General features: G+C 45.2%; 1 protein-coding gene and 1 non-coding gene across 5 annotated transcripts in view; both read left to right on the top strand.

The window, feature by feature from the left end:
* Positions 1–14,115, top strand: part of TFCP2L1 (transcription factor CP2 like 1) — a 60,438-nt gene that overhangs the window by 10,016 nt on the left and 36,307 nt on the right. The gene's annotated exons all lie outside the window — the stretch shown is intronic.
* TRNAE-CUC lies at positions 2,981–3,053 on the top strand. Its single transcript has one exon. It is a non-coding gene; the product is annotated as a tRNA-Glu (tRNA).

Below are 14,115 nucleotides of genomic sequence, written 5' to 3' on the forward strand. Positions count from 1 at the left end.
ATGGTACACCACATAGCTTCCCCTCTCCCCAATTATATCAGTGACTTTGAATTTAAGGAATGAGGCAAAGGATTAGTTACTTTGTTTGTTATCCTTCCTCCTTAGCTGAACTTTTCTTTCCAGATTAATTTTTAGCCTGAAGTTTGGGAATATAAACTGAGGAAACCAAATGACCCTTAAATACATTACTTTTTTTTTTTTTAATACTTTCTCCCTTATTCTTTGAATGTAAAAGTAGCACATACTTCTTGTTAGACAGAACAGCCAAACTGTACAGAAATTTGTACTCTAAAAAGCTTCCCATAATCCCACTTTCCAGATTTTTCGTAGTCATACATTAACCCATGTATGTCTAATTATATAGGCACACATACATATGCACTTATAGGAATGTGTGTCTGTGTAAGAGAGATGAGATAATATTATGTGTATTGTTTTAGCAACTTGGTTCCTCCCCCCGCAAACAGTGTATCCTCAAAGTCTTTCCATGTGGGTACATTAAAAACAAACAAACAAAAAAGCTGATCTTTACTGGTTACATTGTGATCCATTGTATGGATGTTGTGTAATTTGTTCTCTTGAGGAACATTAGGCTTGTTTCCCTTTTTTTCATAATTACACCCAGCACTCTAGTGATCATCCATGTACACGTATCTTTGTGCTTAAACAGGAGTGAGAATATCTGTAGAATAAATATCTAGAAATAGAATGGCCGGCACAACATTGTGATAGCATCTGCCATATTGCCATGCAATGGAGTTGCACCAATTTGTAGTTTTACGAACGATAACTATCTGAATAATTGTTTATTTCCTCCTCATTTACCATTGCTCCTCCATCCCTACACACCTGGAACGTAAACTCCCAGAGGGCAGAGACCCGTGTATCCTGCTTACTGCTAGTCCTAATACAGTGCCTGGCTCACAAAACTTCTTTGAATGAATGGAGAATGTCTATTTTTCTATCCTTTTGCCAACACTTTTTAACCTTTGTTAATTAGCGGGGAAAATATAAGGTATTCCTCAATACCTTCCTCACTTCCTCAATGATGCTGAATATTTTTTCATATTTGATTTGATTGTTTCTATGCTTGTTTGCCTTTCATCTGATTTACCCATTTTTCAAGTGGGATTTTTCATCCTTTTTTATTTATTTATAAGGGCTCTTTGCATGTGTGGGATAATGTGTTAGAAATATTTTCCCACGCTTTCATATATTTTATTCATTTTTCTTTCATTTGTTTGCTTGTTCTTTATTTTACATAATAAAAGCTTTAATGAGTTTTTATGTGATCAGGCTTATTGGATTTTAATGTTTCACGTCCCATTTGGGAAAGGCCTTCTCCACTTTAAGATCTTAATAGTATTCACCTGTTTTTATTTTTTTATTTTTAAATTAAAAAAAAATTTTTTTTTTAATTTAAAATTTTTGGCCACACTGTGCGGCTTGCAGGATCTTAGTTCCCTGACCAGAGATCGAACCCCAGTCCCAGCACTGAGAGCACTGAGTCCTAACTACTGGACCTCCAGGGAATTCCTTTTTTTAAAAAATCAAAAAAAAAATTTTTTTATTCACCTGCTTTTTAGAAATGTTGTCCCCCCCACCCCCACCCCTGCCGCCAAACCTGGGTCTTTCACACTTTGGCACTTATTTTGGTATGGAAGGAATGAAGTGGGAATCCAACTCTGTTACTTTCCAAATGACCATCATATTGCCCCAAAATAACTTATTGAACAGGGAACTTTCATTTGGTAGAATATGCAGCCATTAAAAAGCATGAAGTAGATCCTTATGTATATCCATGAAGGATATTCAGCATGTGCTGTTAAATTAACAAAACAAAACAAAAAAACCTTTCTCTTTGTTGGTAACACCAATTTGGATAACGCTGTTAATTATCTGTTCTTAGAAACTTGGTGGCAGATTGAAAGCCAGGAATTTTGGAGCTGGATACACCCATGTTTCAATTCCTGGCTCTCTGTTCTTTCCCAAGTTACCAAACCTGTCAACTGTGTTTTCTGTAAAATACAGAACAACTTCAGGTGTTGTCTTGAGAATTAACTGAGGTATTGGTTATTGTTGTTTGTTTTTGCTGTGCCAGGATACTTTATTTTGGCTCCATAAAATTTGGAAATGTTTCCTCAGCAAAGAATTTTATAAACCACACAACAAAGCTTAAATAAAAAACCCAGAAATTAAGGAACAAATGTTTTCCCAAATGTAAACTCCTCATAATTCATTTATGAATTAATTAGCTAATAAAATACTAAGAAGTGAGCTAGGGTTTCGGTTGTTGATTTGGTTTATTTATTTCTTTGGTTTTTTTTTTTTAATCATGTTTTTCTTTTTCTTTTTTAACATATATATATATATATTTTAAATTAAGTAATTTATTTTATTTTTGGCTGTGTTGGGTCTTTGTTGCTGCGCGTGGGCTTTGTCTAGTTGCGGTGAGCGGGGGCTACTCTTCATTGCAGTGCGCGGGCTTCTCGTTGTGGTGGCTTCTCTTGTTGGGGAGCACGGGCTCTAGGCGCGCAGGCTTCAGTAGTTGTGGCACGAGGGCTCAGTAGTTGTGGCTCACGGGCTCTAGAGCACAGGCTCAATAGTTGTGGCACACGGGCTTAGTTGCTCCTCCACGGCATGTGGGATCCTCCTGGACCAAAGCTCGAACCCGTGTCCCCTGCATTAGCAGGTGGATTCTTAACCACTGTGCCACCAGGGAAGTCCTTTTTTCTTTGTTTTTAAGACCAACATTTATTGAAATAAATAGGAGCTTCCATGTACAGATTTCTTATCACAGCTCAGTGTAGAGAAATGATTTTTTAATGTTTCAAAGGTCTCCTGGTCATGTCAGATGTCAGTTATGCTTTAAGCAATGGTGGACCATTTAATTAAATTAAGATAGAATACTTAGACAATCTAATTCCACGGGGTCCAATGAACTAGGAATGACATATTCTTAAGAATTATGTAAGGGAATTCCCTGGTGGTCCAGTGGTTAGGACTTGGCGCTCTCACTGCCAGGGCCCCAGGTTCCATCCCTGGTCAGGGAACTGAGATCCCGCAAGCTGTGTGGTGCAGGAAAAAAAAAAAAAAATTATTTTAAAAATTAAAGAAAACCAGACAGCTCAAGGTAAGGAATTTAACGCTTTTCTATGTACGGGAAGATGCAAGAGTCTGGGCTGATTGAAATCATTCCTTTGGTATGCACCTTAGCTACCTAGGGTCAGTATCCTATACTTTCTCATCCTGAGTCTCCTCGGGGTGCATCATTGGGGGGTGACTGCAGCGGCTGAGGCCGCAACATCCTTTGTTTATTGATGGCAGGCAACATTTCTTCATTGACCTCCAGAAACACTATATTAGAAATTATAATATGAGAACAAATGCAGCATCAATGAAGCAACACATTAAATGGAGTTGGCCTCCATCAGGATTAATTTAAAGAGAAGACACATCAGCTGTCCTGCCGTGCTGGTACGTGTTCAGAGGTTGGCTGCTGTAAATCTGAATCCAGCCTCCACATTATCCTGAATCATTGTGCTTTTTCTTTTGCTCCCCTGGGGACCTGATGATGCAGGGATGTCCCGATCTGTTTTCAATGGAGGTTTTATTATTTTTCAGGCATTGTGAGGCCAAAAGATAAGGAGACATTACCATGAAAAAGATAGTTTGTTACTCACGGTTCCGGAGTGGAAGGCCTTAGGGAGAAGCACCAGGGTCAGTCAGGAGGCCGAGGGAATGAGGGGAGAATCTGGGCAAGACCCTTTCTGGTGGTCTCTAGGGGAAGGAATGGGTGAGGCAGAGAAAACAGGTTTAGGATTGGCTCTGGGGCAGAAAGGCCGTCCCTGGGTGTCTGGTACCCACCCAGCTCTGGAGTGATTAGGGCAGGGGGCTGGTGGCCTGGAGCGTGAGGTGCTGGGAAAACCTGATAGAGCAGGGGATGGGCTAGAGTGTGAACTCTAGGTTAGTTTGCATATGAAAAGCATCCTCTAGGCTAGTCATTTACTATCCCTGAGAATTGGCCAGCCCTGGGAGGGGCTGCCTACCCAGGGTTCACAGGGCTCCAGATGTCAAAGCATCAGAAACACATGGTTCATTTAAAATTACCTGACCTTCTTGGGCACTGCCTTGGGCTGCAGGTTGAGTTACAGGCACAAAGGGGCCACTTGGGAAAAGCTGGATTTCCTATTCTTTTTTTAAAAATTTCTTTTGGCCTTGTCGCGCAGCTTGTGGGATCTTAGTTCCCCGACCAGGGGTTGAACCCACGCCCTTGGCAGTGAGAACGCAGAGTCCTAACCCTGGACCGCCAGGGAATTCCCTGGATTTCTCATTCTAAGTCAGCCATTTTCACTTGTGAGTGTTTTCCCCCCTTCAGATTGAGCTTTCTCTCAGGCTATACAACCCTCAACAAACTCTCTTTCCTTTTTTTTCCTAATTGAAGTATAGTTGATTTACAATGTGTTAATTTCTGCTGTACAGTAAAGTGATTCAGCTGTACATATATATACATATATTCTTTTTTAAAATTAATTAATTAATTTTTGGCTGCGTTGGGTCTTTGTTGCTATTCACGGGCTTTCTCTCTGGTTGCAGTGAGCGGGGGCTACTCTTCGTTGCGGTGCGCGGGCTTCTCATTGCGGTGGCTTCTCTTGTTGTGGAGCATGGTCTCCAGGCGCGCAGGCTTCAGTAGTTGCTGCACGTGGGCTCAGTAGTTGTGGCTTATGGGCCCTAGGGCGCAGGCTCAGTAATTGTGGCTCACGGGCCTAGTTGCTCCGTGGCATGGGGGATCTTCCCGGACCAGGGATCGAACCTGTGTCCCCTGCATTGGCAGGCGGATTCTCAACCACTGCGCCACCAGGGAAACCCCTCTCAAGATTTTTTTAAGGAAATATTTAAGTTAATAGCATCACTGAGTCTCTTCAGAATGACCTGTGACTGATGACCTTGGTCTGCGTTTTCTGACTCACTCTTTTGGCTGATGCCAAGTTGCCATCATTCATGTAATCCCTCAAGAGAGCAGGTGAGGTTATCATCTTTAGAGGTTTTAGCTGACTTGCTGTATCATTGCCCTCCTGTTCCCTTTGTGTGAAGTTTTCCAGCTCTTTCTGTGTTTTTTCCTCTCTCCCATCCTTTCTGTCCCTTTAGAATACGTTCTACGTTCTTCCGAGACATCTTTATGACGTTCTGGGCCCCAGTCACTTGCGACTGGAAGGGTATTTCTTTTAATATTTATTTATTCATTTCTTCGGTTGCACTGGGTCTTAGTTGCGGCAGGCGGGCTCCTTAGTTGCGGCATGCGAACTCTTAGTTGCAGCATGCATGTGAGATCTAGTTCCCTGACCAGGGATCGAACCCGGGCCCCCTGCCCTGGGAGCGTGGAGTCTTAACCACTGTTAAGGGAAGTCCCGTGACTGCAAGGATTTTGATGCCTCTGCCAGTGACTGTGTCTGGCCTTCCAGACGAGCCATCATCACTCCATGGAATGAAATTTTGGGGGACCTGCTTTCTATTCTCAGTCAAGGTGCAAAGGTGGACCTAGTCGCATCTTTATTAAGTGCCTCCAAGCATTCAGAAACAGAGTTTGTAACGTCCAAGGACTATCCCCTGCTGCAGTGGACTTGAGGGCTTCTGGAATGAGTGTAATCTGCTAACTGATGAAACACTCTTCAAAAGCGCTTTTGGCTAGTTTGATTCCCGTCACCCTCCCCCAACCCCGCAAAGTACCTTGGCTTTTTTTTTTTTTTTTTACATCTTTATTGGAGTATAATTGCTTTACAATGGTGTGTTAGTTTCTGCTTTATAACAAAGTGAATCAGTTATACATATACATATGTTCCCATATCTCTTCCCTCTTGCGTCTCCCTCCCTCCCACCCTCCCTATCCCACCCCTCTAGGTGGTCACAAAGCACCGAGCTGATCTCCCTGTGCTATGCGGCTGCTTCCCATTAGCTATCTGTTTTACATTTGGTAGTGTATATATGTCCATGCCACTCTCTCACCCTGTCACATCTTACCCTTCCCCCTCCCCATATCCTCAAGTCCATTCTCTAGTAGGTCTGTGTCTTTATTCATACAGAGTGAAGTAAGTCAGAAAGAGAAAAACAAATACAGTATGCTAACACATATATATGGAATCTAAGGGGAAAAAAAAAAAGGTCATGAAGAACCTAGTGGCAAGATGGGAATAAAGACCTTGGCTTTTTACTGTAAAAATAGTCAAAGCAGCGCATGCCAAAATTTCCAAGAGAAAATCAAATGGACTTGCGCTTCGTGCCCATAATTTGGACAACTTCATAGGAACATTTCTGATCAGAGCAGGTCTGCCCCTGGTCAGCGGCTTGGGGGCTACAACTGCCTGCCTGGAGCCTTGAGTGTCCTACTCCTAAACCAAACGTGGACCTGGCCACCAGGACAGACCATCAGTTTGGGGGAGGTGGTATCAGGTTTAATTGACTTCACTCTGGTCACTGCACAGGTAGGAAGGGTTATACTTTGTATGGCATTGTGGGAAGATAAGTTTTAATTTTTTTTTTTATTGAAATGTAATTGATTTACAATGTTGTGTTAATTACTGCTGTACAACAAAGTGATTCAGTTATATTAATATATACATTCTTTTTTTAAATGTTCTTTTCCATTATGGTTTATCATAGGATATTGAATATAGTTCTCTGTGTTATACAGTAGGACCTTGTTGTTTATCCATTGGGAAGATAATTTAAGTGCCAGGTCTATAAGTGGGTCTCAGAAAGTGTTATTTCCCTTCTGCCACTAAATTTGGCTGCTTGGAGGGAAGGGGAGCAGGAAGAAAGGTCAGGAGTAGATGGACCCACTTTGCTCTGTGTAAATCGGCTCCTGAGTTAGGTTTCAGGGACCACTGAACTATGGTTAGAATCACTACTTAGAAGAATGTGTCTAGAAAACAAACATATGGTTACCAAAGGGGAAAGGAGGGGAGGAGAGGGATAAATTAGCAGTTTGAGATTAGCAGATACAAACTACTATATATAAAATAGATAAACACCAGGGCCCTACTGTCTAGCACAGGGAACTATATTCAGTATTTTGTAATAAACCATAATGGAAAAGAACCTGAAAAAGAATAGATACGTGTATAACTGAATCACTTTGCTGTACAGTAGAAACTAACACAACATTGTAAATCAACTATACTTCAATTAAAAAAAAACGTGTACAGATTCTCTGCTCTGAATGAGGAAGGGGTTTTGTGTGTTGTTTTAAAGGAGTTGCTGTACACGAGTAGGTACCATGATCTGTCCAACCCCTTCCTTTCCCAAGAGAAGGAAGAAGCCCAGAGGAAAGGTGGAATGTTCCCGGGCCAGGCGTGAACCCCGGGCTGGACAGATCTGGAGCCTGTTGAGGCCACAGGGAGAGGGGGAAATGCTTCTTTGTGTCAGTTAAGAGCTGGTGTCCCTACCTCATTCTTCTCCAGACTCTGTGTCCCTCTCACAGTTCCCCATGGGACACTCTTCCCTTGCAAGGCCCTCCAACAAGGAAACCTATCATTTGGGTGGATTGGTGTTGACTTGGTTGGAGACCAGAGGTGGACAGCTGGCCTCCCTTCCCCCTTTCTCCTTTGACCCTTTCCTGATGGGGAAAGAGAGGTCTGGAGGGTGGACCTGACTTACCAGCGTGTGCAGTGCGTTCCTGACGGTCTCTTAGAGAGCAATCCTGTCTTCTCTCCAGAGTGGCTCCGGGGCAGTGTTTGGGCCTCGGACCACCAGCATCAGGGTCTCCTGGAGTGTGTGCTTCCTTCCGTGTTAGAGCTGCGAGGGGCAGGAGTCCGTTTTCGCCAAGCACCCCTGTGATTGATGCTTAGGTATTCTTGGGTTTGAGAGCCACTGCCTTGAGGGTACTGCTGTTCTCCACCTCTTCCAGAAAGAGAGACCCGGACCTTGCGAGGACAGGGTGGGCCCTGCCCCACTCATGGCTCTGTGCTCTGCAGGTCGGGGTCTCCCTTGTGCCCAGCGAGGTGCTCTGTGCTCAGGCAGACTTGGGAGGTTCTTGACCTTCCTCAGGAGGAGAACACATGGTCTCCATCCAGTGACCAGGTCCCAGTCACTTCCATTGGATGGTTAGGGGACCCTGTTTGTCTTGAGTGCGAAGGACAGACCACACATGCTCTGGGAATTCACAGAGGTGGGCCGGAGGAGATTCCTAAGTATGAGGGCTGGAGGGGGCCTGAGATGCCATCTCTGATGTCCTGCTACTGAAAATGTCCCTGGACCCGTGTCACCTGAAAGCTGGTTAGAAATGCAGAATCTGAGGTCAGCTGCAGGGCACCTGAATCAGATCCCGCATTTCCCTGCAAGTGACCAGGTGATTTATGAACATTCTGAGAAGCTCTGATCTAGCCTGCCCACCCCGCATCCCGCCCCCCTGTATCGTATAGGTGGTAGATGGAGGCCCGGAGAGGCTGTGTGACTTGCCTCAGGTGACAGAGTGGGATTTCCATCTGGTCCCTCTCTTTTTAAAGTTGCCTTAGAATGCAATGCACATACCATATACATTCACATACCTGTTTAAGTGTACAATTCATTGTTTTTTAGTTTAGTCAGTTAAATATGTTAAACCATCACCACAACTAATTTTAGAGCATTTTTGTCCCCCTAAAAGAAACTCTGCACCTAGTAGCAGTCAGTCTTCGTTTTCTTCCTCTCCACCTGCTGTCCCCCCACTCTCCAAGCCCTAGGCAACCACTAATCTGCTTTCCATCTGTAAATTTGCCTATTCTGGCATTTAATTTAATCGGTATCATGCAAAGGGTGGTCTTGTGGGACTGACTTCTTTTACTTAGGATAATGATTTCAAGGGCTAGCCACAATGTAGCATGAATCAGAACTTCCTTCCCTTCTGCTGCTGAATAATATTCCATTGTGTGAACGTACCTCATTTTATGTACTCTTTAGTTGACGGACATTTGGGTGGTTTCAACTTTTTTGGCTATTATGAATGTACTACTGTGAATCTTCAGGTGCAAGTTTTGGTGTGGACCTATGTTTTCATTTCTCACGTGTATGCACTTAGGAGCGGCATTTCTGGGTCCTATGGCTACTGTGCGTTTAGCTTTATGAGGACCTGCCAGGTCCTATTTTCCAAGGCAGCTGCACGAGTTTACATCGTACCAGCAGTAGAGGAGGGTTCCAGTTTCTCCACATCCAGCGCTTTTTATTGTCCATCGTTTTGATGGAATAAAGGGTGGGGTGATGGAGGCCTCTTCAGCCGTTTGCCGGCCTCAACAGAGCAGGTGACCTCAAGGCAGGATTGCTGCTGGGTCTCAGGAGCAAACTGAAGGCAGAGAGGCTCCAGCGCTGTGAGGATGCTCTGAGGGTCTGTCTGCCTTATGCTGTCCGTGCCCACCGGCTTCCCTGTGTCCATGGCCAGAGGGCAGACGGTGAAGCCACCACACGCCCCTGGATCACAGGTCCTCAGCGCCCCCCACCCCCAGAGGGGCTGCTGCGCCCATCCCCTGGTTCCAGGAGGGTAGACCAGATGCTCACCCGAGAGCTGCATCAGTGTGGCTGCCCACCCCCCCCCCCCCCCCCCCCGCCCCTTGCCCTTTCTCCACTCTAAACAGAGCCTGAGGATGGAGCACTTCCCTGAGATGGTCCCTAGGTGCCCACTCTCCTGGGTGGCCTGGGGGGGAGGCTTCGGCTGCCTTGGGGCTGCCCTGACAAGTCCGGTCTGCCCCACAGTGACTGCCCCAGGGTGTCCTCCATGTACCAGAGGCCGAGACCGAAAACGGGGCTGCCCGGGGCCAGACAGTGGTGGTTGGAATATGATCGACCGGGAGGGTCTGGCTCCCACTTTCAAGATCAAGGGCCTGTGTGAGCCTATGAACAGCCCTAGCCACGGCATACGGTTCCTGCTGGGCTGAGCACGGAGGGAGATGCCCGAGTGAGTCACAGTTCTGACCTTATCTTAGAGATTTGGTTTTCTACCCTGTGCTGTCCTTTGTGCTACTAACTTACCTGTTTACTCCCCTCCCACCTGTGTAGGAGGGTACCTGTTTCTCCACATCCTTACCTGGACTCTGTATTATCAACCTTTTGAATCTTGTCTAAGAGGCACACAGAAAATAAGCTCCTGATTTTGATTTGCATTTCCTTCTTTTCCATCATGAAAAAAATGAGTGAAACTGAGCCAAGCCCTTTGCATTTCTTTTACTTTTTAAAAAACTGGCGGTTTATGTCCATCGCCCATTTTTCTCCTGCCCTTTTGCGTATCGAGCTGCAAGGACCATGGTATTAGGTTGAACCGAATGCGGTTACCATTTTGTAAGTCGTAACGGGTTGCCTATCTGCAGTTTCACGTTACTCATTTTCATAGATTAAGGATTCAGTTTAGCAGGGCGGCTAGATAAAAGTTCAACGAGTAGAAAAGTAGTGAATTTCCTGTGAACCAGCAACAACCAAGCGTAAAATGAAACAGGGAAAAGAGATAACCATTCCTAGTACTGAGAGCAAATCAAACAATTTTAGAAGATGCTGATCAAGCGTCTAGGGGTCTAGACACCCCGGATTCGGAATCAGCCAGCAGTGCGTATGAGCGTGGGTCCCAGTCAAGTCTACCATTCCCCAGTTCTGGGTGGGGCTGGAGGATCCTTAGCATTTTGGGGAGCAAGGAGAGACTAATTGAGACTTGGTCTAAATTAGAACTAGTACTACTGCTAACTCCTGCTTACCTTTTACCCGGCTTTTCATAACATGAACATCTTGTGAACATCTTGTATAAACACGGTACGGTGATTGAAACCAGGCAATTGCATGGGCATGATTCTGTTCCCTCTTCTGTGTCTTTATTTGAATTTTATCTGTTCCTCCACGATTGTCCTGTTTCTGTTCTGGGTTCCAATCCAGGATCCCACATGGCATTTTGTTGTTATATCTCCTCCAATCTGTGATAATTTCCCAGTCTTTCTTTTTCTTCCATGACCTTCAGGCTTAAAAAGTGGTCACCGGTTATTTTGTAGCATGCCCCTCAATCTGGGTTTGTCTGATGTTTTTAGATGATGATATTGAGATTATTGCATTTTGGGGTTGAAGTGACATGACGCCCTTGCCAGGGCATCATACTGGGGGATCATGACACCGATATGTCTTACTGCTGTTGGCATTAACGTTAATGATTGAGTGGTGTCTGCCAGGCTTCTCTGCTGCAAAGTTACAATGTTCCCCTTTGTAACAAATAAATATTTTGGGGAGGAGGAGATAATTCTTTCTACATCTAGTAATTGAAACACTACTGTAAGAAAGAGCTTTCTCTTCTCTACCACTAATTTATTTATTCACTTATTTATTATATCAGTATAGACTAGTGGATATTAATTTTATTCTCTGTGTTGAAATTCAACACTATTGTTATCTATTTTGTTTCTGAAATTGTTCCATTTGTGGCTGTTGGGAGCTCCTTCAGATTGGCTCTTAGAATGCTGTGACACACTTCCATCCTTTTTTTGAGCGTTTCCCCACTTATGGCACTGCAAGATGCTTAACACAAGCTGAGCATCTTATGTTCTCCGGGCCCTGCGCCCCGGAAACAATCCCTTCTCGAAGGGGTCTCCAGGATACGATGTCCTCTTCTGCTGTGGTACAGGCACACACATATTTACTGTCTTCCAAGTATTTATTGGGGGCGCGCTGTATGCCAGGCACGGCCTAGTCCCTGGCATTTGTAAGTGGCTGCCAGGAGGTTAAGGCTCAAGGTCACACAGGTGATGGGCCGTCAGGATCAGGACTTGGGTGTGTGGCTTTGCACCAAAGCCTTGTGTGTGAGCGCTCTGTGTCACACACTTGCCCGAGACCACACGTACGCAAGTGACAAGACAGACTGCCCTTGCTGAAGACACTGTGGCCTTGCGCTTTCCCCGTCTGCTATTATTTTGGGACTGCTGGCGTCCAGCGGTCCGTTCCCTGAGAGGTAACGATGGCTTCCATTATGTTTTATGTGACATTAATTACCCAAAGCAGTAACTGTTGGAAAGTAAACAACCTGTAAATCTTGGCCGGCCCGGGCAGTTGCCTCCTGTTCTTGGGAACGCGGTGATCCGGGCAGGAGGCCCTGCGCTGGTTCCACTGGCTGGCCAGAGCTACGCTGCAGGAGCACCCAGTGGGCACGGCCCCGGGGCAGGTGGCTGGCAGGGCGGGGGTGTGTCTGCCCTGGGCACCCCCTCCCCCAGACGGTCCGGAAGAGAGTCAGGTAGCCTGGGGGCTTGTTCCAGCTGGGCTTCCTGGGGCTGGGTGACCTTGAATGGCCTTGGGCGGCCAGGCTGCTCAGTGCTGGAGCAGTGGGGGAGGGCGTGCGGCACCCAGGACAGTGGCTGGGCCCGGGGGAGGCTCTACGCTTGTTGGTTGGAGGTAGTAGTCGCGATGGGCACTTGCTGAGCCCTTCCTCCCTGCCAGGCTGCAGGTGCATGATCTCATTTCCTCCCCACAAACCGCAAGAACATTTTGCACATGTAGAGAGTGATGTACAAAAAGGTTCGTGAACTTGCCCAGGACTTGGGAGGGTCTGACTCTATCCCAGTGTGTCTGCCCTGACCCCGCTCTCCTCCCCCAGCCCGTCCTGGGCCAGGCCACAGGCCACCGAGTCTTCGCCACTAACTTGCGGTGTCACCTCGGGCACATCCGCAGCTCCCTGGGCCTGGGTGTCCTTACCCCCAAAATGGGCACAGAGATCCTGGACGGCAGGTTCTCCGGTGGCCGCCCAGAGAGACCTGCGGGTCTGACCTCGTCTGCCTGTGTCTGGTGGTCTGTTTATGGGACAAAGAACTGCTTTCCCCAAATGCCCCCCTGTCTGATTGGCTTTTGGGTACCAGCCTGCTGCTAGAAGAAAACAATGCCAACCATCGTCACCGTGGTCACCTATGATGTGCTTGGGACGGTATGAGGCACGACTCCCTCTTTTCTTTGTGTCGTTTTTTCAAAGTCACGTGGAATATATTCCTAGTTAATGCTGGAGATGTATATAATTTAAGAGGGAAGGGTCCTTCTCTATGCATTATTAGTTCCGTATATTTGGCTCACAAATATAGGGATATACGTACTATAACATTTTAAAATAAAAGTATAATCATTGTGTACATATTATTCAGTGACTTGTTTTTTTCCCACTTGTGTGTGTGTGTGTGTGTGTGTGTGTGTGTGTTGGATTTTTTCTGTCTATTGTGGATCTAGATCTGCTTAATTTTTTTTTTTTTTTGGTTTCCACTGTCATTTTTTTTAAGTATAGTTGATGTACAATATTATATAAGTTACAGGTGTACAGTATGGTGATTCACAGTTTTTAAAGGCTATACTCATACATCTACAGTTATTATAAAATATTGGCTATATTCCCTGCAGTGTACAGTATATCCTACAGCACAGAGATTCAGTAATACATATATATACATTCTTGTGTGTGTGTGTGTGTGTATATATATATATATATATATATTCTTCTTCAGATTCTTTTCCCTTATAGATTATTACAAAATAGTGAGCATCGTTCCCTGTGCTCTACAGTAGGTCCTTTACATATATAATCTTAATTTTAAAATTATTTTTTAACTCTTAACTTTTTCAAAGTGATTTTAAATTTCAAACTGTGGAAGAACTGAAAGGTTAGTATAATGAACTTCTCTGCACCCTTCACTAGATTCATCGGTATTTAATGTTTGTTTTTTTTTTTAAATAATGACAGTATCTTTTTTATTTATTTATTTATTTATTTATTTTTGGCTGTGTTGGGTCTTCGTTTCTGTGCGAGGGCTTTCTCCAGTTGCGGCGAGCGGGGGCCACTCTTCATCGCGGTGCGTGGGCCTCTCACTATCGCGGCCTCTCGTTGCGGAGCACAGGCTCCAGACGCGCAGGCTCAGTAGTTGTGGCTCACGGGCCCAGTTGCTCCGCGGCATGTGGGATCCTCCCAGACCAGGGTTTGAACCCGTGTCCCCTGCATTGGCGGGCAGATTCTCAACCACTGCGCCACCAGGGAAGCCCAGTATTTAATGTTTCGTCACATTTCCTTTATCTCTGTATTTTACATATATGTTTCCTCCCTGAATCACTTGAGAGTTAGCTGTAGACATCATGCTCTTTTATCCTAACTAC

This window comes from Balaenoptera musculus, chromosome 7, assembly GCF_009873245.2.
Source record: "Balaenoptera musculus isolate JJ_BM4_2016_0621 chromosome 7, mBalMus1.pri.v3, whole genome shotgun sequence".
Taxonomy (NCBI): domain Eukaryota; kingdom Metazoa; phylum Chordata; class Mammalia; order Artiodactyla; family Balaenopteridae; genus Balaenoptera; species Balaenoptera musculus.